Source organism: Melopsittacus undulatus, chromosome 7 (assembly GCF_012275295.1).
Source record: "Melopsittacus undulatus isolate bMelUnd1 chromosome 7, bMelUnd1.mat.Z, whole genome shotgun sequence".
Lineage (NCBI taxonomy): Eukaryota > Metazoa > Chordata > Aves > Psittaciformes > Psittaculidae > Melopsittacus > Melopsittacus undulatus.
Genome location: NC_047533.1, coordinates 46351090 through 46372719, shown reverse-complemented (window position 1 = coordinate 46372719; position 21630 = coordinate 46351090). Strand labels below are relative to the sequence as shown.

General features: G+C 38.6%; 1 protein-coding gene across 3 annotated transcripts in view; it reads left to right on the top strand.

Moving 5' to 3' along the window:
- Positions 1-21630, top strand: part of FHIP1A (FHF complex subunit HOOK interacting protein 1A) — a 91557-nt gene that overhangs the window by 4605 nt on the left and 65322 nt on the right. The window lies entirely within an intron of this gene.

The window sequence follows — 21630 nt, the reverse complement described above, 5'->3', positions numbered from 1 at the left end:
ACTGTAGGAGCATAGTCAAATGTCACCATCTCCCCTTGCACCTCTACTGTACTCTCCAAACAGTATGACAGATACAGTTTTGTTTATTGGAACAGTTGCATGCCTTAGAAGAACTTGTCTGGTTTGGCTTAAGAAAAAAAAAAGGGAGGGGGGGAAGGGGAGGAGAAGAAGCTGTGGCATAATAAAGATGTGCTATGTTCTTTGCGTAAATAACTGCTACTGAAAGACAGCTGTGCCCTTTATCCTTATCATTTTAGTTTGTTTTTTACAAGTTCCGTGAATTGTATATTGGTGGAGTGTAGGACTTATTTCTGTGAAAACTTACATAAAAGTAGGCCTAAGGTAGGGACTGTTCCAGTAGTAGTTTAGTTTGCCTGGGGAATTAATGAAGTGCTTCCAGCCAAAGAGCTCACAGCTACAAGGATTTCCTAATGTATGTTAAAAAAACCCCAACCCAATATCTAGCCTTTAAGCTATTGACAAGATCTATATGCCAGTAAGGTTTTGAATTGTAACTTAACTGTTGGCTGATTTTATTGCACCATGCTGACAGCTGAAGAGTTGAACTGCTGAAGAATCAATCCCACTTGCATTCACAAAATCCTTTGTAAAACCTCAGGCAGCCCCAAGAGAAGGGAAGATAATTTTGTATTTTTGACTCAGTTTTATTAACTAATTAATTAACAGTTAATATATTTGTAATAGCCAAACATTCTTTCAGATGTTTGGGTTTTGACACACAAGTCATGGAAAATGGCTATTGTGCAGCCACGTCCAAAAATTAGTATGAGTTTTTGCTGAATTGTGTTAACTCATTTTGATGTGAATGGCTCCTGCTCTAATGTGACAAACCTGAGAGGGAGAGAGAATTTGGCTAGCTGCTTCACTACTGTACTGGCATCACATTAAGCATAGTGCTTCTGTAAGCATATATATCTTGAACTTAAAAGGGAAGAAGGGAGACAGAGTAGGGAGGTGCTACTGTTATAATTACAAGTTGAAAGTGAAAGATCCCTGGCTTGTTACCTTTTTACACTGGACCCCTGTGCTTTATTAAACATAGCCCTGCTGTTTATTCCTTGCACATTTGTGACACTTTTACACCTCACCAGTGCTGTAAGTATGTTTTAGCACAGAGTCATAAATTCAGGGTTCTTGTAAGAAAACCTGTGGAGGACAAAGATTCATCTCCCCCTTTGAGGAACTCTCTTGATTGTCAGTGCTGGACTTTGAGGAGGTGCATGCTCCCAGCCTCAGTGAGATATGGATTCATTTGGAAGTGAGGCTTCTGGTTCTCTCTGCATGTGACTGTATCCCTGACTGAGGTATAGCAATGGCAAGTACTAAGAAGCCAAAGATTTTTCTGCAGACCATTAACATCTTCAGAAAAGGGTGGGCTGCTCCTTGTTCTGTTCTGTTGGAATGCCTTGTCATGGGCAGGGAACATCAGTCATAGTGGGATGCACAATTCCAAGTTTCAAAGAAGTAGTGGATGCAGCTATTCTGTTATGATGTGGTGGAATGATGCTATTTTTGTTGTTGTTTGTTTGGTTTGTTTTTTATTTTGGTTTTAGTTGGCCATTTTGCCATTTGGTACAGGGAAGCATAGAACACATAGTCAGCAATAGGTGTAAGTGCATAATTTCCTTTCTTAATGCAAGTCAGCAATTCACATTAATTATGCTTGCCTGCTTGGAATGTTTTCAAGTAAACAATTAGAAAGTTCTTTATCATATGAGGAGGTGGATACGTGAAGTGAAAGTACATTTTCCTAAAACTGGAGGGGGAAAAATTAAAAAAAAAGGCTGGAGGGAAGTAAACGTGGAGGGCAGAAACTGATTTGCCCTCACAGTGATTTCTGGTTTTAATGTTTTGGTCCCAGCACCACAGGGGAACATTAGCATGAACTGGCTGCCAGATAACAGGTTTTATGGATGTCACTGGTTACATCTGCCTTCAGGAGGGTTTCACTGGTGTGATTTTTGCAGTGGTGATGTTTGCCAGCAACAGCCCAGTGCTTAGGGGTTCTTAACTAGTGTTGATACAGTAGAACACACTGTCATATTGAGATGGTTTTACGGAATTTTCCTTAGGCTAGATCGAGTTAGGTTTGTTTCGCTTGCATGCCAGTGGAGTCCTTGGAGTTCAGAAACTTCTATCTTTTTACAAGAACCCTTTTTGATGGGGGGAGGGGGAGGGAGGGAAAGAAGAGAAACAACTAAGGCAGTTTAGCAAACACTACATTTATGCTGTGTGCTATTTGCAAGTTAAATCTTCTGCAATTAGTGTTGTTTTTAGTGACTTGCTCGCTAGTAAAGTGGGTTAAGTCAGAAAAGGTACATCCACCACTCAATATTAAGGATGTATGGACAAAGGTCAAAGGAAGTGATAATGCTCATTGTTAAATTGACTTCTGTAACTGGGGGAGTAGACAGAGTTCTGGGCATACAAACTTTGGCTTGTCTCATAATCAAGTCAGCTCAGTTAAAATAACTGAATTATTTCACTTTTGGTGTATTATCTCACTTTTTGGTGTAGCTCAGAAGCTATCTGAGCACTGCTCCAGGTATTAATGTTTCTTTTATCCTTTGTTTAAAAGGAAAAAAAATATTAGCGGAATGTGTGGCTTGCATTTGCATTAACTTTTCCCAATAGCCTTCAGTGAAATTCAACAGCATTTGAATTACTTTGCATGCAGATATATTTTAAAAAGTTAACTGAAATAAAGATGAATGAAATGTTAGCTGATTCTTCCTTTTGACAATTTAAAATTCTAAAGTGATATTAATCCCTCTCATTTCATGGATGTTGTATTAGTTTAGGAAGTGATAAAACTAAGTTAAATTTAGTACTTTCTGTGTGTTATGTCATTACCGTAGCAGGTACATATGCACTGATTCATTAGGTGGAAAGTTACTGTTTGATTTTAAACTAGCAGCAAGGGTGGGGGATAAAATGTTGTTGCTTTGGCAGCAAAGCATATTCCATTACTAGTGGTTACCTTTGTACAGAGTTTTGGCAAACATTTAAAGTAACCACATTTCAGGTATAAAAGAGGCATCAACTCAACAGCAGCATATCAGAAACACTCAGCATTGGGTTTAGTGACAGCAGATAATGGGATCTAAGTAGTTACTGTTCCGAAGTACATTCAGATATTCTGAGATAAAAATAATATTTATTTAAGTACAGGAATATTGGGGTCTATGGTGCAAGAGAGTTGGAAAGACAGTTGATGGCAGAATAAACAAACTTCTCCATATTAAATCTACTGAAAGTCTGTTTGAATAAAAAGGAAAAAGAGTATTGGTACTGTCTTGGTAGAGGTGACTGAAGGCTGGCAAATCAGGAAGATATTCTGTATTGAGGGTGTTTGTAGCACTTAGCAGCAATTATCCAGATGACAGGATAGCAACCTGGTCTAGTGAAAAGAGTTGGAACCATGTGATCTTTAAGGTCCCTTCCAACCCAAGTAACTCTGTGATTCTGATTATTAGGCATAATGCCTAATTAGAGTGCAGTGGGACACAGGTTTCTAGCAGTTCTTGGAGGACCTTGGTTACAGGTGCTAATTATGAGGAAAGCAGCCAGAGGATAGGCTCTTCTAAGCTTTGTTATAACCAGAAGATATGTAATTTGTGTGAGAGTGAGAAAATGAGAGACTGGGAAGGAGGACTTGTGCTAAAATAGAACAATGTAATTTTAGGAATGCAGACTTCAGGTAAGCCTGATTATGAGAGAAAAAGAAAAAAAAAAAGAAGACTCAAAAAAAAAAAAGAGATTCCTCCTTCAGGAAATTATGTTAATGGCAGAAATTGAAACTATTCCTTCACAGAGAAAAATATGAAAAGTAGTGAGAGGCTGGCTTGGCTACTAATGAACTCTTTAATATCAAACACAAGGAGGGAAGGGAATTCAGGCTGAGTTGCAGGGACAAGTGTAAAAATAAAGCACAAGCACAATATAATTAAAATGCAACATTCAGAATAGTCGACTCAAAAACAAGTAACAGAAATAATTACAGAAATATAATGTTAGTAAAAAGAAAGACCAGGAAGATTTGCTGCTGTTTGAAGACTGGAGCTTTGGACAGACAATGCAAAGCAGACTGAGGTCTTTCTTTTTTCTTCACCTCATCTTTAATACAAGAGACAGGGACTTGGAGGTGAGCATGTTGTTCAAGGCAAGTGCTAAAACCCTAAGCTGGTGTGAGGAAGGAACAAGTTACAGAGCATTTAGATAAGTTTAAGCTTGAAGTGTTTAAAAATGCTAGTGAGAAGGTAAGAGCTTGTTGATGTGACAAAGAGCTTGTATTACTGTGACAATGAGAAAAGTGATTATAGTGTCTGTCTTTACAGATATTGGGAGTGGGAAATGGAAATAAGCATTTGTAGTCCCAGTTGATTAACTTTGATTATTTGTTACAGTATTCTTCTTGTTAATTAAACTCTCCTAAAGCAATAGAAAATGACAAAGAAATAAGGAGTAGCCAATATGATTTTATTTTTAAGATTATATCATGTTAGACTAATGCAGTTTCTTTCTCCAGAATGCTAACAGGAGAGGAGAGGTTGATCTCTGATAGATTAATCCTTTATGATAGAAAATGTCAGAAGTTTATTCATATTAAAGAATGTCTGGAGGAATTGACTGCATGTGAGTGCTAAACTACTTGTAAATCGCTTTTTGCCAGGAAAGGACTCTTGAGAATATGTGTAATTGTTGGGGTGGTTGGGGTTTTTTTTTATATATATATATAGATGATTTAGGTATTTATAGTGGAGGACAGGAATAATAATTAGAGCCAACATTGTTATGTAAAAATAAAGAGCATTGTAGCGAGATCACAGAATGGTTGAATTTTGCCTTTAGAAAGCATGTTTGTGTGTGGTGTTTTTTGTTTGTTCGTTTTTTGGGTTTTTTTTGTGTTTTTTGGGGGGGGTCCTTTATATATATATATATTTTTTTTTTTTTTTTTGGTATTTTCCTCAGTGCTGGTTTTCAGGTTCCAGTTCCTTACTTCAAGCACTGTGAGGATTTTTCAAAGTAATTACTGCCACCTGGTTGATGGGAGCAATGGAGAAGATCAGAAGGATCAAATGCTTCTCCCTGAGGCTTCCTTCTGTAAACCGTTAGGACCTTTCTAGTTCTTACTGTGGGGTCCTGTGACAGCATCTCTTGTGTGAGAACAGAGTATACTTTGCAAATAAAATGGGTTATCTTTCTAGTCAGTGTTGAGGTAGTGTCCAGTTTTAGAGGTGGAATTTATTAATTAAGAAAAAAAGGTAATATGAACCCATTACAGGAAACCTGGAAAGGAGCAGTAAGAATACCTGGGTACTGGAGAAATGGCTGAATGAATCAGGAGCTGTTATTTTAGCTTCGAACAAGAGAAAGAGCAGAGAAATGAGAGAGTGAGGGGTACTCTACATAGTTCTCACAGGGATCTGTTTTTTTTTCCTTGCTTGCGAAGGCACTGTTGCATTTGAACATATTATCAGGAAACTTTGTGAATAATTTTAAGAATGGGTGATTCAAGCATCTGTGAGTTGTGACAGAAACATGATTGGTATTACCATGGCACAGGGGGAAGGACTAGATGACTTTGAGGTGATTTTTGATCCTTTGGTAAATAGGAGATGCTTACTGTGGTGCTGAGAATTCCTTTCCTCCCTACCTCTTATGTCTCATCTGATAGGGAGGATCCAGAAGGTGGTAGTTTTTTTCTTTTCATCTGCATGGAGTAGATGACTGGGACATAGAACTTCACATTGCTGTGGCTGTTGAAAAGTAGCTAGAACTCCCTGTTAAAAAACAGCAACAGGAAAAAAAGGATATAGGAATGCCTGTACCCACACTTCCTCTGCAAGAGCAAATCCTAGAACAGAGTCCTAGGAAATGTGTTGTGAAGATGCCTGGATTAGCTTCAAAAGCAGTTTTGTTGTATTTGCATGACAGTTTTTCCAAGCCACTGTGGTTTTACTGCTTACAGACTTGTGCTGTCTGCTATGCAGGCTTAATCAGCTTGTGTTAGTGACAATTTGGCAAACTGTTTGTATAAACCACTGTATGTTGTAAACAACCCTCTGTTATGCTGCCCTTGTAGCCTGTGTTTATTTGGCTACATGAACTCTTTTCCTTTAATTAATTGTCCAGTAACAGCACAAAAGAGAGATGGCTCTTCACTGTGTGAGATTTCTTTTCCTGAATGCTAGGGATAACAGTAGTGATGTTAAACAAAGGTTTTTATTTCAGCTGGATGGTATTGGGCAAAGCTGTGAATAGCAAGAGAAAAACAAATATTTGAGGAAGTCCTGCCATGTCAGCTATCATTAAAGCAAAAGCATATATAGGCATGATTTTTAAAGAGTTAATAGGAGATATTTTTTTTGCCTTTTTACTCACCTAGGGAAGTTTCTCGGGATGTATTGCTTCTATGATGTGTTCTTTCTCTTAATTACCATCATGCATGTATGAAACAGAGCTAATCTTTAACATCTCTTTTAATGTTTTTAAGTCCATCTGCTGTTTTTATGAGATTTTGAATGGCATGTGTTGCTAATGGGAGTGTTTGTATTGATTCATAAATCCGTAGGCTGTGGTTTCTGGGGTTATTTTCTTGGGCTTTCACAGGAAGGGCAAAGATAAGGAAAGTAATTTAAATTTCCCAAGCCACAAGGGCATGCATCTTTCATAGCTTGGGTAATAGTGTGAGTTATGATACATGGGGTGTAATACAGTCTCTAAGGACAACTTTAGCCTCAAATAAAATGCAGTATAATTTGTAGCTCAAACTTAATTGTGTAAAAGAGGATGGCTGGTTCTTGTCTACACACAAATCCTTGAAAAAGCTTTTGCCATTCTGAGGATGTCCCTTTAATCTGCCTGTTAAAATGAGATTTGACACACTGCTCTGCTGTGGGCTGAAGAAACATTGAAAAATTGCCTTATGTTATGATATTGATGATACCAAGATATAAAGTAGAACATCTTAATTCATGAAGGTTACTACTACGAAATAATTATTTTTATGGGTTTAAATTAAAACAGAGAAAGTTTGGGTTAGCTGTAGAAGATTTTTACTGTGATGGTGGTGAGGCACTGGAACAGGTTGCCCTAAGATGTGGTAAATCCTCCATCCCTGGCAGTGGTCAAGGCCAGGTTGGACAGAGCCTTGGGTGATATGGTTTAGTGTGAGGTGTCCCTCCCCACGGCAGGGGGTTGGAACTTGATGATCTTAAGGTCCTTTGCAAACCTTAACTATTTATGATTCTATATTCTCAAGCTTTTTAATATACTTATAACACCCATTTTAGGAGAGTATTTCAGGCTATCCAAGCAATGTAAGCTAGTACATTTTTTTCCCTGATAATTGTAATTTTAAATAACTCTTAAACATATCTAGTTGTTTGTTGGGTTTTTTTTTTCTGAGCAGTTCATCTGCTATTTCTTATTGTCCTCATTTGTCTCAGTTTTCAGAATCAAGGAGGCAGAGTTCTCTTTCTCTGACACACTGTTTAGTTATAACTGCGATGTTTTAATTTTATTACAGCTTTTTAAATGAAATACAAAATCCTGATTGGAAATTGGATTTTCTTTAGATTATTCAAGTTCTTGGAATTTCATATACTGGACTAGTCTTCTTTTGCTCTCTAATTTAAGGTATGTGTTTGTGGGGTTTTTGGTTTTGTTAGTTTGTTTTTAAATTAATTGGGAAGCTAAAGGCACTTGAGTTCTGGAAAGTTACCATAGCTTAATGTTAAAGTTTCAGATCTGGATTTTTTTTTTTTTTACGTATGTGTGATCAGAGAATCTTTCCATATTCTGAATCCCTTCTCTTTAAAAATGGCAGGTTAGCTGCATATTGTAGAGAAATCATGCTTTTGTAGACTATAAAATACCAGACCTTTGTGATTTTCTTTATTGCCTCAGTAGTAGTAACAAAGATTCACTAAGTCTTACAGTTGACGCTGAAACACTGAATATATTAAGATTATATAGCACCAGTCTTATGTGTTATATCTTATTAAGCGTACAATGGAAAACATGCACTTGTCAGATCAGAAAGGGGTTTGTTCCTCATATGACTCTTCTTCATTTGCCATGATGTTGGCTTGGGATGTTAAGGATAACAGGAAGGGACTCTATAGGTACATAGCGAATAAAAGACAGACTAGGGACAACGTAGGCCCCCTCCAGAAGCTATCAGGAGAACTGGCTACCCTGGATTTGGAGAAGCCTGAAGTTCTTAATGACTTTTTTGCCTTGTTCTTCATTGGCAAATGCTCTGGCCACACCTCCCAAGTCTCAGAAGGCAGACGCAGGGACTGTGAGAATGAAGACCTTGGGCCCACTGCAGGAGAGGATCTGGTTCGAGACCGTCTTAAGAACCTGAATGTACACAAGTCCATGGGACCTGATGAAATCCATCCGCGGGTCCTGAAGGAGCTGGTGAATGAAGTTGCTAAGCCACTGTCCATCATATTTGAAAAATCATGGCAGACAGGCGAAGTTCCCAATGACTGGGAAAAGGGAAATATAACCCCCATTTTCAAGAAGGGGAAAATGGATGACCCAGGGAACTACAGACCAGTCAGTCTCACCTCTGTGCCTGGCAAAATCTTGTAGCAAATTCTCCTGGAAGGTATGCTAAGGCACAATAAAAACAACAAGGTACTTGGTGACAGCCAGCATGGCTTCACTAAGAGAAATCCTGCCTGACCCATTTGGTGGCCTTCTGTGATGGGCCTACAGAACTAATGGACAGGGGTAGAGCAGTTGATGTCATCTACCTGGACTTGTGCAAAGCGTTTGACACTGTCCCACATGACATCCTTTTCTGTAAATTGGAGAGACATCAATTTGATAGATGGACCACTCAGTGGATAAAGAACTGGTTGAATGGATGCACGCAGAGTTGTGGTCTATGGCTCAATGTCCAGCTGGAGATCAGTAATGAGTGGTGTCCCTCAGGGATCGGTGTTGGGACCGGTCTTGTTCAACATCTTTGTTGGTGAGATGGACAGTGGGGATGAGTGTGCCCTCAGCACGTTTGCCGATGACACCTAGATGTGTGGTTCCGTTGATACACGGGAGAGAAGGAATGCCATCCAGAGGGACCTCAACGTGCTTGTGAGGTGGGCTGATACCAACCTCATGAAGTTTCACCATGCCAAGTGCAAGGTCCTACATCTGGGTCAGAACAATCCCCGGCACAGCTACAGGTTGGGCAGAGGAGAGATTCAGAGCAGCCCTGCAGAGAAGGACTTTGGGGTGTTGGTTGATGAGAAAATGAACATGAGCCAGCTTCAGTGTGCACTCACAGCCCAGAAAGCCAACTGTATCCTGGGCTGCATCAAAAGGAGCGTGACCAGCAGGTCAAAGGAGTTGATCCTGCCCCTCTACTCTGCTCTCGTGAGACCTCACTTGGAGTACTGTGTGCAGTTCTGGTGTCCTCAACATAAAAAGGACATTGAACTGTTGGAACAAATCCAGAGGAGCGCCACAAGGATGATCAGGGGACTGGAGCACCTCCAGTATGAAGACAGGGTGAGGAAGTTGTGACTGTTCAGCCTGGAGAAGAGAAAGCTGCGTGGAGACCTCATAGCAGCCTTCCAGTATTGGGGGTGGGGGGGGGGGGGGGGAGGGGGGAGGGCATAGGGATGCTGGGGAGGGACTCTTCATTAGGGACTGTAGTGATAGGACAAGGGGTAATGGGTTGAAACTGAAACAGCAGAGGTTTAGATTGGACATAAGGAAGAAATTCTTTACTGTGAGGGTGGTGAGGTACTGGAACGGGTTGCCCAGCGAAGTTGTGAATGTTGCATCCCTGGTGGTGTTCAAAGCTAGGCTGGACAGAGCCTTGGGTGACATGGTTGACTGTGAGGTGTCCCTTCCCATGGCAGGGGGGTTGGAAGTTGATGATCTTAAGTTCCTTTCCAACTCTAACTATTCTGTGATTCTGTGATTTCAGTCTTTTGTAGCAATTTTCAGTTTTAGGTTTGTGGTTCTAGATACATAATGTTCTTTGGGTTGAAGTGCCCTGGCGTCTTTAAAACAAATATGCTAAGAGGCTCATTCTTCCCTGTTCCCCGCATTCTGATCACTAGAGGCCCCGCCGTGTGTGCTGCCTGCATACTCCTTTTTCACATTTGCTGGAAACAGTGACTTTTAGAGCAGCTTGGGGTTACCCTCTGTGCTAGACATTAATTCTCACAGTGGATAGTGGCTGTCTCTCTTACTCTCGTTTTTTTTGTAGTTTTTTTTTTCCTTTTTTCTGTTTCCTGTGATGGACTGTTTCGTATATAGCTAAAAGGAAAGAAAATTCTGAGTTGATCAACTTGTAAACATCAATGATGAGGACTTCATTTAGACTATATATTTTTTTTTAATTATGTATATGACAGTAGTTTTTAAGCTATGCAGCAAATTAAAGAAGATAAATCCAAGAGAGAAAATAATTATTTGAGCTAAAGGATAGCTTGGTCACAAATACAATTATAGGCTCCACTTATAAATTTACAAAGAGAAGTGATACAGTGGAACAAAAATAGAAAGACTGTATTTAAGAAATCAAATATATAATCTTATTTTTATGACCAGACATAATAGATGTATGAAGCACACAGGAGGGGAGGTAGTGGGTTAATTACTAATTACGGACAAAAACCATCCCAACAAGAAAAGAGCTAATATTTCCTCTCATGTAGATTTAGGAAAAAAAAAAATCCATATCCTGGTCTGCATCAGAGGAGCGTGACCAGCAGGTTGAAGGAGGTGATCCTGCCCCTCTAATCTGCTCTCGTCACACCTCACTTGGAGTATTGTGTGCAGTTCTGGTGCCCTCAACATAAAAAGGACATGGAACTGTTGGAACAAGTCCAGAGGAGGCCACGAGGATGATAAGGGGACTGGAGCACCTCCCTTATGAAGACAGGCTGAGAAAGTTGGGGCTGTTTAGCCTGGAAAAGAGAAGGCTGCATGGAGACTTCATAGCAGCCTTCCAGTATCTGGAGGGGGGCTATAGGGGTGCTGGGGAGGAACTCTTCATTAAGACTGTAGTGACAGGACAAGGGGTAATGGGTTCAAACTTACACAGGGGACATTTAGACTGGATATGAGGAAGCTCTTCACTGTGAGGGTGGTGAAGTACTGGAATGGGTTGCCCAAGGAAGTTGTGAATGTGGTGTTCAAGGCCAAGCTGGACAGAGCCTTGGGTGATATAGTTTAGTGTGAGGTGTTCCTGCCCATGGCAGGGGGGTTGGAACTAGATGATCTTAAGGTCCTTTTCAACCCTAACTATTCTATGATTCTATAAAAAAAAAAACTAAATCTCTACATGTTATTTAAAGGGTACTTTAATAAAAAATCCCCAGCTCTTAGCTCGCAACATCCTCTGGATTAATCTGTTTCCATGTTGGTGTTAAGTATTTTCTGTTATTTAGAGGCACAGGCTTGAGTATGGTTGCGTTAAAGCACTGGCAGGACATGTCTTGGGTATGATCTGGAGGATAGAGATGTTTCCCTGGTATCATTTCACTTGAGTAAGCTGGCTAGGTTTTAGAACAACCTCTTTGTTTCAAGAGGGGAATACTGATGCTAAAAGACTCTTAAGAGTTTTCTAGGTAGCTCTATAGAGAAACAAGTATAATCATCTGTAAAATAAAATGACAAGGGATCTCTTGGATCATCTAGTCTAGCCTGTACTGAAACCATGTTATATTTGTGATGAATAAACCAATAGTATCTTCCCATGAGCTCTGAATTTTGCTCATGTTCCTTCAATGGGAAAGCTGTTTAAGGACCTGGTCTAAACTACGAGTTCTTAGCCAAAAGTCGTGTTTTTGCAAAATAATTGTTTCCTCCCTTGATGTATATATATGTTTTAATTTTTGCATGATTCCTTTGAGCATGCTTAGAACTATTTCAGAATATTACGTCCTTGCTTGTAAGACAGAAAAAATGACAGCCTCCTTATTTTGAATTAATATGTGTAGTCTGGAAGAATTTCTGCCAGACAGGTTAGCAGGATGCCTGTAAAATCAATTTTGAATGCTAAGCACTGTATAAATGAACAGACACCCTTTTCATACTTGCATTTTTTTGCATGTGTGCAGCCTTGTTACATGTCAAATATAAATTTAATATAAATGACTCCAGTGTTGACAGAAAGGTGTGGATTTCTTCTTCTCCTTTGCCTTTGAATGTGTTTCGCTTGTTTAACAAGATGTTGGTATGATGCATTTCCTGTCTGAAAATTGAGGTTTGTAATCAGCTTTTTGGCAGCGTAGCCAGTTTTAGCATTCAGTGTCATACCACTTTTTTCTGGTTTTGCATTTTATTATTTATTTTTTTCCAGTGGTTACTTTTTAGCCAAGAATAGTTTAATTACCCCAGACATATTCAGTGTGTGATGTGCAAGTGTTTTTGAGGCACAGCATGGATGCAAATGGTTTTGGATTGCAGCAGTGAACAGGAGGCAGCAAGCAAGGGAAGTGTGGATTCCTTCTGCAGTGGTGTGGTCTCATAGCTGATGATGGCATTGGTGTTTAAGGGTTTCTAACCAATGTAATGGTGGAAGGCTTGAAACTGACCTTGTCTGTGCAGACCTATCTCATGCTGTGGAATACACTTTGTTAGTGCTTCTCATATACAATCGAGATTTTATCATGCTGCTGATTTTAAGATGGTTCGTTCCCCTTTTCCCTGTTGTTAAATTGCCAACTTATTTAAGTCTTGAGCAGGTAATTTCTATTAACAGAGTATGATAATTTTTTCCTTTTCTGCTTTCTTTTCATTTCCTGGTATGTAGTGGAAGGCTGAATGCAGTTGAACGATGTCAGCTGAAGAAACTTTAATCTAGACTGTCCACCAAATGGAACAGCTGCTAGAGCAAGTTTTTCCATGCTGACCTGTTGACTTGTTTTAATTGCAGATAAAGAAAGAGTGTGTGTGTGTGTGTGTGTGTGTGTAGTAGGTAATTCATAATAGACCATGGGCTTTCTGGAATGCTGTGCGTCAAGACTGGGTTTTGTGGTATGGATGTCTGTCCTCTGGAAACTGGGCTTGAGACTTGAGTCAGGTAGAGGCTCTAGTAGCACTGAGCTGCATTTGGATAATGTGGGCTCTGGAGCATCTTGTTGATGTTTGGAGATTCAGTTCTTGTCACTACTACACAGTATGCTCCAAGAGAATGGCAGTTGCGTTATATTTCTGTGCCAACTGCAGAAACTGCTTACATGGAAATAAATATATGGCAATTATCAAATGCACTTTAGCCATCTCTTAGTGCCCTGCAACTTCTGGAAAACAGTAGAATGTGACCTCCATAACTTCCAAGTCAGTGACAGATTATCAGTGGCATACTGACGAGAACTCCACAGACTGCACACCAGGATTTTCTTGAGTTGGAAAGACTGCCTTTTTTTTGTTTGTTTGTTTCAGAATATCTCTGTGTCATTCGGACTATGGAGTATGAAATAGTTGAAAAGCCTGTCATGTGAAGAACATGTATTTTCTTTTTGTCCTCTGAATCTAACAGGTACACTCTAGGAAGAGTTGAAGGAGGAAAGACTCATTCTCTATCTGTGCTTAAAAACTGAGCACAGAAACTTTAGAAAACATTTTACAAAAACTGAGTAAGGGGTAGAGGCTCATAGACTTTGGTATGTCATTGGATCATCTTACTCTGCAGTGAAACTAGTCAGCTGACAGATGAAAATGGAGATACATTTCTTCCCTGACCTGATCTACAAGCATAAGAATCATCCGGTTCTTGGTGCAACATCGTACATGTGCGTTTTTTTATTAGATAAGCTGTTTTACAAAGTGATTAGTGCAGAACACTTATGAGTCACCTTTTCAGGTTGCAAAATAGGGTGATGAAAGAGCACAAAGGGGGTGTGGTCTTCATGGTTTGAATATTTCATAGAAGAGTCGACATCATTTGGCAAGTAGATGTGGATGTTAATTGCAAGATTGACTTAAGGAAGTTGTGTGCATAAGAGAAGTCCAAGCTAGCTGGTAGGAGGGAGCCTAACGTGTGGGTGTGAAGTAAGACTTGCATTAGTGCAGATAAGCTTGAAACCTGGCAGTATGTTTGGTTTCTAGAGTTGTGTTGGTTACATCAGGTAGGCCATTCATACCTGTCAAACAAAATTAGAAAGGGGAACAAATAGGAAATGATACTTCATAAACAGCAGGAACGAGTGATTATTGTATACCCAGATTTTCTTTAAAACTGGTTAGAAAAAATAGGACTAGCTGGTAGATATCAACTGAATATTACTGATCTGGTAAACTCTTGTGCCTTGTTTGTTATTTTTAAAGCTCCAAATACTTGCTTTATGAATATAAACTCCATCTTTCAGCAGGCTTTCATGTAGCGTGTGTCTGGTTTTATCCTCCCCTAAAAGGCTACACAGTCATTCTTCCACCTCTTTCTTGATGAAGTTTGTTGCAGTTCTTGATGCTGACCTGTGAATGGGAAACTGACGTTTTGTCAAGCTGGAAGTAAGAATATTATTCTTTTCCTGCTAATGTGCTTTGTAATGGTTAGGGAGCCATCCTCTTTTCTGTAATGTATTGTGCAAGTTCTCAAAGTATCATATCAGAGTATCCTTAGGAAACTGAGGGGTTGTACATACATTGATTCTTGACAACTTAAGTATTTATTATGCTATTGTTTCCACTGTCTGAAGGAATTAATTGTCATCTCTGACAATGTTGTAAACCTATTTTATTAAATGCAAATAAAATGTTTCAGAATGTCAAGCCTTGTGGAGCTCAGCTAGCAGGGTGTTTGTCCAGAAGAACTACATGTTCCCAAGACAGATGGCACTAAAGCTGAAATGGAATTTATATCACCTTTTACATATACTAAGCTACAGCTGATTCATGATTCTGTAGCTGTATGGAAGCAATTTTGATTGCCAAAGTGAGTATTTCTTAATTGGTTGCTGTAGGTAAGAGCTGTTCTTTAGGTGGTTTGTAGTGTTAAAATTTAATATCTTATGCCATAAAGGCAAGTCTATTTCTCTGTCCTAATAGAAAGCAAAAGAACAGCAATTGTTAGTTTAAACTATAGTCCAGTCACATTCTGTGACCTTGTTTATAGCAGTGTATAGCTTTCAGTTAGTTGTTTTTCCTGTCCTAACTTAAAATTAATTATGCTAGCGGAAAGGCAGTACAGTCACTGATGGTGGAAAGTGACATGAACTAACAGTGTTGTGAAGTCTTCCTCTGGTCCTCTCTAGTTCCTATCCCATGCTAGTTCAAGTCATCAATTATACTGGTATGTTTGAGTTCCCCTTGGTTTAGCTAACAGTAGTAATGCTATTTAGTTTGTATTCAGGCTTTTAGGATTGTGTTTCCTTTCAGCTGTGTTATTCCTGGGGAAGGGAGATTATGTGTTTGTGAAAGGCTTGTAGGGTTTTGAGTTGTTCTGATTAAAAAAAAAAACCCCAACAAAACCAAACAAAAACAAAAAAGAAAAAAAATCCCCCCAAAAAAACAAACACTCCCCTCCCCCCCCAAAGAAAACCAACCAACCAACAAACAAAACAAAAGCATAAAAAACAGAAATAGAAAAGTTAAAACTCAGACTTGTGTCTTTTTCATTGATCAGTGAGTTTGCTTGTAGGAGCGATCCAGTAGAAACTTGGTTGTGATCAGTTATCAGAAACTAATATTATAGATTCTGTTTCACTGATGTAGGTAATTTATAAGCTACCTTGAGTTTCACAAACTGTTAATAGAGAAGAGCTATTACATGGTCTACATTTTATACTTTCATAGGATTCCTTGTGCCAGTTGTAGGCTACCTGACATGGCCTTCTTCAGGAGCAATAGGTGTTCTATAAATTGTTTAAAGAATTCTTATTTCTACTCTTTCATCACTGTATACTAGTGTACAAATTTTCTCTCACATGATGCTGAGAGAGAGGTCTGTAAAGGCCACATCTGCCTGGCAATTTGTAGAGTACAAATGTGTATACATTACTTTATAAATGCCTAAGACACTTGCTCTTTCTCAGCTCAAGACAAACAATGAAAAAATCCTGGTTATATATGATGTAATGTAGGCCTTGTAAATTTTCAGGGTATGTCACAAAGACCGCTTTGTCCAACCACCTTGGCTTACTTGTCATTGCTTGTGTATTGAGTCTAATTAGATAAGCACGTATTTTGCCCTGAAGAATTAAGCGCAATGTGGGAAAGTTAGCAGTGTGCAATAGGAGATAGAAGAGTCCACTGGCAGGATGAAATGAAAAAGTGAGACTAGTTTTCTGACTGTGTTTCTCAGCTTTGGTCTCATTGAAATAAAAATAGTAAGTAGGTACCGTTCAGGCTTCACCTTAGTATTAAATCAGCATAAATTGTGCTTGGTAGCAGCCATATGAAAATTAAGGGAATTTATGACACTGCTAAATGTAGGAGATTTGTTAAAATCAGTGTTAGAAATTAAGAGATTTTATGATAGTCTTAACTTTTTTTCCTTTATGTTTTTCATAATAAAAAATGCTAGGTTCATTTTTATTTTGGAGCAAGAAAATATAACTGTGATGGCAGCAAACTGACCAGGAAAAAGTCATGCTAATATGAAATAAAACTGCAGAACAAAATCTCTAAGGATCAGATTCTCAGCTGATGAGACATTTTCCTTTGCATCATTTTTCTTTGCTTTCCAACATTTTTTAAAATGAGAGGGTTTTTGGATAAAGCTGACTTCATTTTTCCAAGTGTGGATTAATTGCATTGTGTTGATTGTTATTTCAAAATGTAAACTTGGAGTAAATGAAAGACAGACATAAGATACAGTGTTGATATATAGGTCTGCAAGGATTGATTAAATTGGAAGTTTAAATATAAACTCATTCATTAGATTTTGGTTTTATTTCTGCAGTCCTAAAATCTCTTGAGCTGAACAGAAAAACACCAGAGAAACCTTTCCATAGCTGTTGTCAGGCAAGCTTCTTGTAAATCAGACAAGCAATGGAGATAACAATGTTCGTTGTTGTTGTATATGGAGCAGTGGGGATCAGTGAGGGTTTTCAAGTTGAAATCTTCTTACAACAGGAGTTGGTGGGTTTATGGCCCTTGAGAGAAGAGGGCAGGAGCCTGGTGGAAGTGCAGAAGCTGGGGTGCTTGGTGGCCATGTCTCAGAAATGCTGTTTCAACTTAAAACCAGAGAGGGCCTTGCATGTGGTTCAGCACATTTTCCCATTGGTTGGATTTGGGTTCCATTCCACTGGATGCACTGACACCTATGACTGAAATGAGAATTTAAGAGCGTCTGTACTGGCTGGGGTCAAAGATCAACTCAGCACGATGGTGTTTTCCAGTGGCAGCTGCACAGGATGGAATATGTTCATAGTCCAAGTATATGGCAGCATCTCTGGCCATGTGCAGTCCATGGGTTATTTAATAATCTGTCTGTTCTGTAAATTCCTTGGGTTTTTTCTTTTATGAATTTGACTATTAGTTTTTGAAAATCATACATAATTTTGTACCTGCTGTGGCCTGTAACAATGAGTTCTATAATTCATCACAAGTTAGCACTTGTGAAGGAACAGAGCTGGGAAGAGAAGATACCCGGAAGGAGGAGAATGCAGGATCAAAGTTGTAGGTGTTTAAATCATGTATCATATACTCCTTTTAATTTTTTGTTAAGGGACTCTGTCTGCTTCAGTGTAAGTTTCAGGGCTGTGAATTGTACATCGTCATTTATCTCCTTGGATTCCGGACAATTTTTTTAAACTCCGGTTTGCTAGAAATAGAATGGGATTATGAAAAAGTAATGTCACTACTTCAAGTCTGCCATTGGGATTTCTAAAGCAGTATTTGTGGCCTTAGTTTCATATTAAGTTGAATATTGTAAAATTTACATTGAATATTTTTTCTTGTTGTAAGTCTTCTAAAACAAAGATTTGGACAGTGTAAGTATAATGTTATTGAGAAGTAATTTTTGAGAAACTTCTTTACTACCCAGATTAGATTACTGAGATTTCTTGGCAGTGTTTGAGGTTCAAAGTGAAGAAATTGACTGGGTAGTAAATTAATTGATCCCTTTGTCACATGTGTGCTCAAGTTTACATAATGCAAGCTAAGCAGAATACTTGTTTCATCCTACTTTAGTGGCTCCATTAATTAAAATGAACTGTGGCTTGTCTTAACCGGGAGAAGGTAGAAGTGATTAGATAAATATGATACATTACTGAAGGACAGTGGTTGCTGGAACTAGCATGTAGTTTGCAAAATGATTTACTGTAGTATGTTTTTTGTCCATTCAACTCCAAAGCTTCCTCTTCCTACCAATAAAGTGCAAGTGTCTTACACACAGGCTATTTTCTTGTAGGCCATTTCCATGCATTATAAATAAAAGTGTGCAACTAACTACTTCAGTCCCAGATTTTGAAGCTGGTTTTTTGAAGTTTGCATGGAAACTGCTTTATGAAACACATGGGGGTGTTTTTGCTTCTCTTCTAGTAGGAACATTACATTAAAGAGGAAGGCAAAGTCTTTCACTGCATTCTAGCTGTGGCACAGAGGCAGTATGTGACAATATGTGAATGTTTCTTTTTGTTGAATCTTTTCAGGGAAAGATTCAGGGAAATCTGCAATGACTACCCTACTGCAGAAGGAGCCTAATCCAAAACAATATTGAAAACTTGACCCAAAGTCTGTGTTTTCCTAGGTAAAATTGCTGTAACTCATTGACTTGATAGGTACTGCTTTGGGATTTACTTTACCAACATCTGAACTTAAAGTGCAAGAAATGTGTAAATATTTTGTTTCAGTGCAGAACAGTTGGTGTTAGTTTAATCACTGTACAATTAGAATCTGATTGCTTTCTGAAGCTGTTTGGGATCCTTCATATATATGAAAAAGATACTAGAAAATAACTTAGGTACCACTTAATATTGATTTTCTTCAGTAGCATCTCTCTCACTTCATAGCTGTTCTTCACACTTAATGGCTACCCAGTCACACTGAGAAGGCATATAAAAACATTATTAAAAAAACCACAACTGCACAACTCCATCTCAGGATGTTGATATTTAATCATTCCTAGTTTTGCTGGTTAAGTCCTAATGAGCTTTGTTTGAATTGAAATTTTGTTCTCCCTGTATGCTGAAATTACATTGCTGATCTGCAAAATGTTGTAGATTCTCAAGTGGCCTACACAAAATACATTTTCCACACACCAGCAGCAGAATATTATTGTTGTAGGATGTGCTGGAGGGGAGCCTTCATTTTAGCCTCATGAAATAATTGTTTATGTATACCCTTGAGCAATCAGCTGCAAAAAATGAAAAAGATGAATCTTTTGAAGATGCTGTGGGGATGAAGATTTTATGTGTGAATTCAGTAACTTTAAAATTTATTCTAAAGTGTGGTCTTTACACATCTAAGTACTGCTCTTCTCGTTTTAAAAACAAACTCATAAAACACTCTGGCAGTTACCTGATTCTATGGGTGATTCTAGTGAGTAAGTAGGCTGCAGTATGATATTGGGGAAAAAAGAAGTGTGGACTGATATTTCATTGCTTTGTGAATGTCATAGCATATTCAATGAGTGTAAGAGAACATTTAGTAGCTGGAGTTTGATCAATTGATGAAGGACTATAAATTATGATAGAAGATGAGGGGCACTTTGTTAACCAAGGAAATATTTCAGTTCTAAGCCCTCGAAGATCATGACATGGGGAGAACTCTTTCAAAAGCCAAAGAAATTGAAATGCTTCTGAAAACAGTTTAGAAAATTCAGCTTGACTTTTTGCTATTCATGAATAGCAAGACAGAAATTTTATTCTGCTGTGATTAAGGAAGTAATGGTAGGTGTCATCCCAGGGGGAGCTCAAAAAAAGTATTATGCCTGAGAGGAGCAACGTACTTTCCGACTTCTCTCCTTATTTTAAGGGGACATTATCAGTCTGTTTTCCCTTTCAGAACTGTATCAGCTGCATGGCAAAATGTATTTCAAGATGGGAACTAAAGTCTTTTTACTGAAGTAATTTTAAATGCATTCTGGAATCAGTTCCTCCCATACCAAAGTTCTGTGAAGCTGGGATAGAATAGGTGAGGAATTTGCTGTATGCTCTATTACTGTTTGTTGTGAACAGGGAGGCATAAGCACAGTCATAGTCTTAGTTGAAATGCGAAAGAATCTGCTGGTGTCCAAAGATTTTATTCAGCGTGGAATAGCCATTGGCCAGATGCAGAGTTGGAGATTTAATCTTGGAGAAATAAAGTAAGATAGCAATCTTTGAGAAACCAGAATTATTCCAGTTCCAAAGGAGGAAAGGATGTAAAAAAGTATATTTTAAGAAAATAAGGAATTTTTAGCAATTTGTTTGCAAAAAGAGATTAATTTCTGGGAATTTTGAATAGCGATCATGTTCGGTATACCTAATGAGTTTTTGTCCATTTCTGCTGGTGTTTTATGTCATGTTTCCATACATCTCCTTTATCCAGTTTGTGTCCCTTACAGGGGCACAGTGGCTGTCATCCCTGGAAATATTTCTCTCGCATTTGGTCACTTCAGAATAAGGTGGCACCAGGGATCCAATGTCTCCTGACATTTTGAACTTGTTTACTGCTAGTAAGTTTAAATTCTTGTAACATTATTTCAGAAGTACTGACATATTATTTACTGGCTGTGAATCTTCAGAATTTGACTTGCTGGTTCTGCATATACAGCTATGGAAATAAAAAGTGGGAAGTAATTCCAAGAGCAGCAGATCTGGTAAAGTCTCTGCCAAAGATGGAAGCTGTGCAGTCCCCCAGTCGTCTGTGTTGACCTCCCCATGTGCCCCTTGACTTCTGCCTCTGTTCCAAGGCTATAGTGCTGTGGGCTTTTGATTCTTAGAGTGGTTGTTAAATTGACTTGCTTTGTGAACTGACGTACAAAATAAACATGCTAGGGTTGTAGGGCAAGGAATAGCACAGGATCTCCTTTTCTTGGAAACTATGTACTGTTCTACTCTCTCATCCCATCATTTGGAACTATGCTTTTAGTAAAATTTCTATCAGGAACTGTTTTGTTCTGGAAGGGTAGAACTGACATTAGAAGGATAGCACGGGCGTTAAGTTGAATTGCTAATCTTTGAGTATTAAAATTCATAGCCTAGAAAGCTTTGTGTCTTTAATCTTAAAACTGTGTACCTGGATTCTGTTTTCCTTTCATTGGTGTAAATCTACCTTAACTTCATTTAAAGTAAACCTAGCATGCATCTGGAAAGAAAAATCCAGACTGTTTACTGAAACCCAGTTGAAGAAATCCCATGAGTCAAACCAAGATGAATGAACATGTGGGAAGCAACTATGGAGAAGAGAATAATATGTTACAAATTGAGAAATATAAGCAAGTAGAAGGACAGTAATGAAGTGTTTGCACAGGCTAAGCCAACTGCTTAGAGCTGGGTGCCCAACAATAGTTAATTTGAGAGATGAATCTATTGTCCTATTGCATTGCTTTCTTAAAAGAAACGAGAAAAACTGGTCCGGGACTTTCGAAAGGCAAGGCAGCAGCTGAATCAGTATCATGAATGACCTTGTTCAGAACTCACTTTGCCTGAAAGTGGGAGGGGAAAAAAAACTAAACCAAAACAACTCCCCCAAAAAATAACC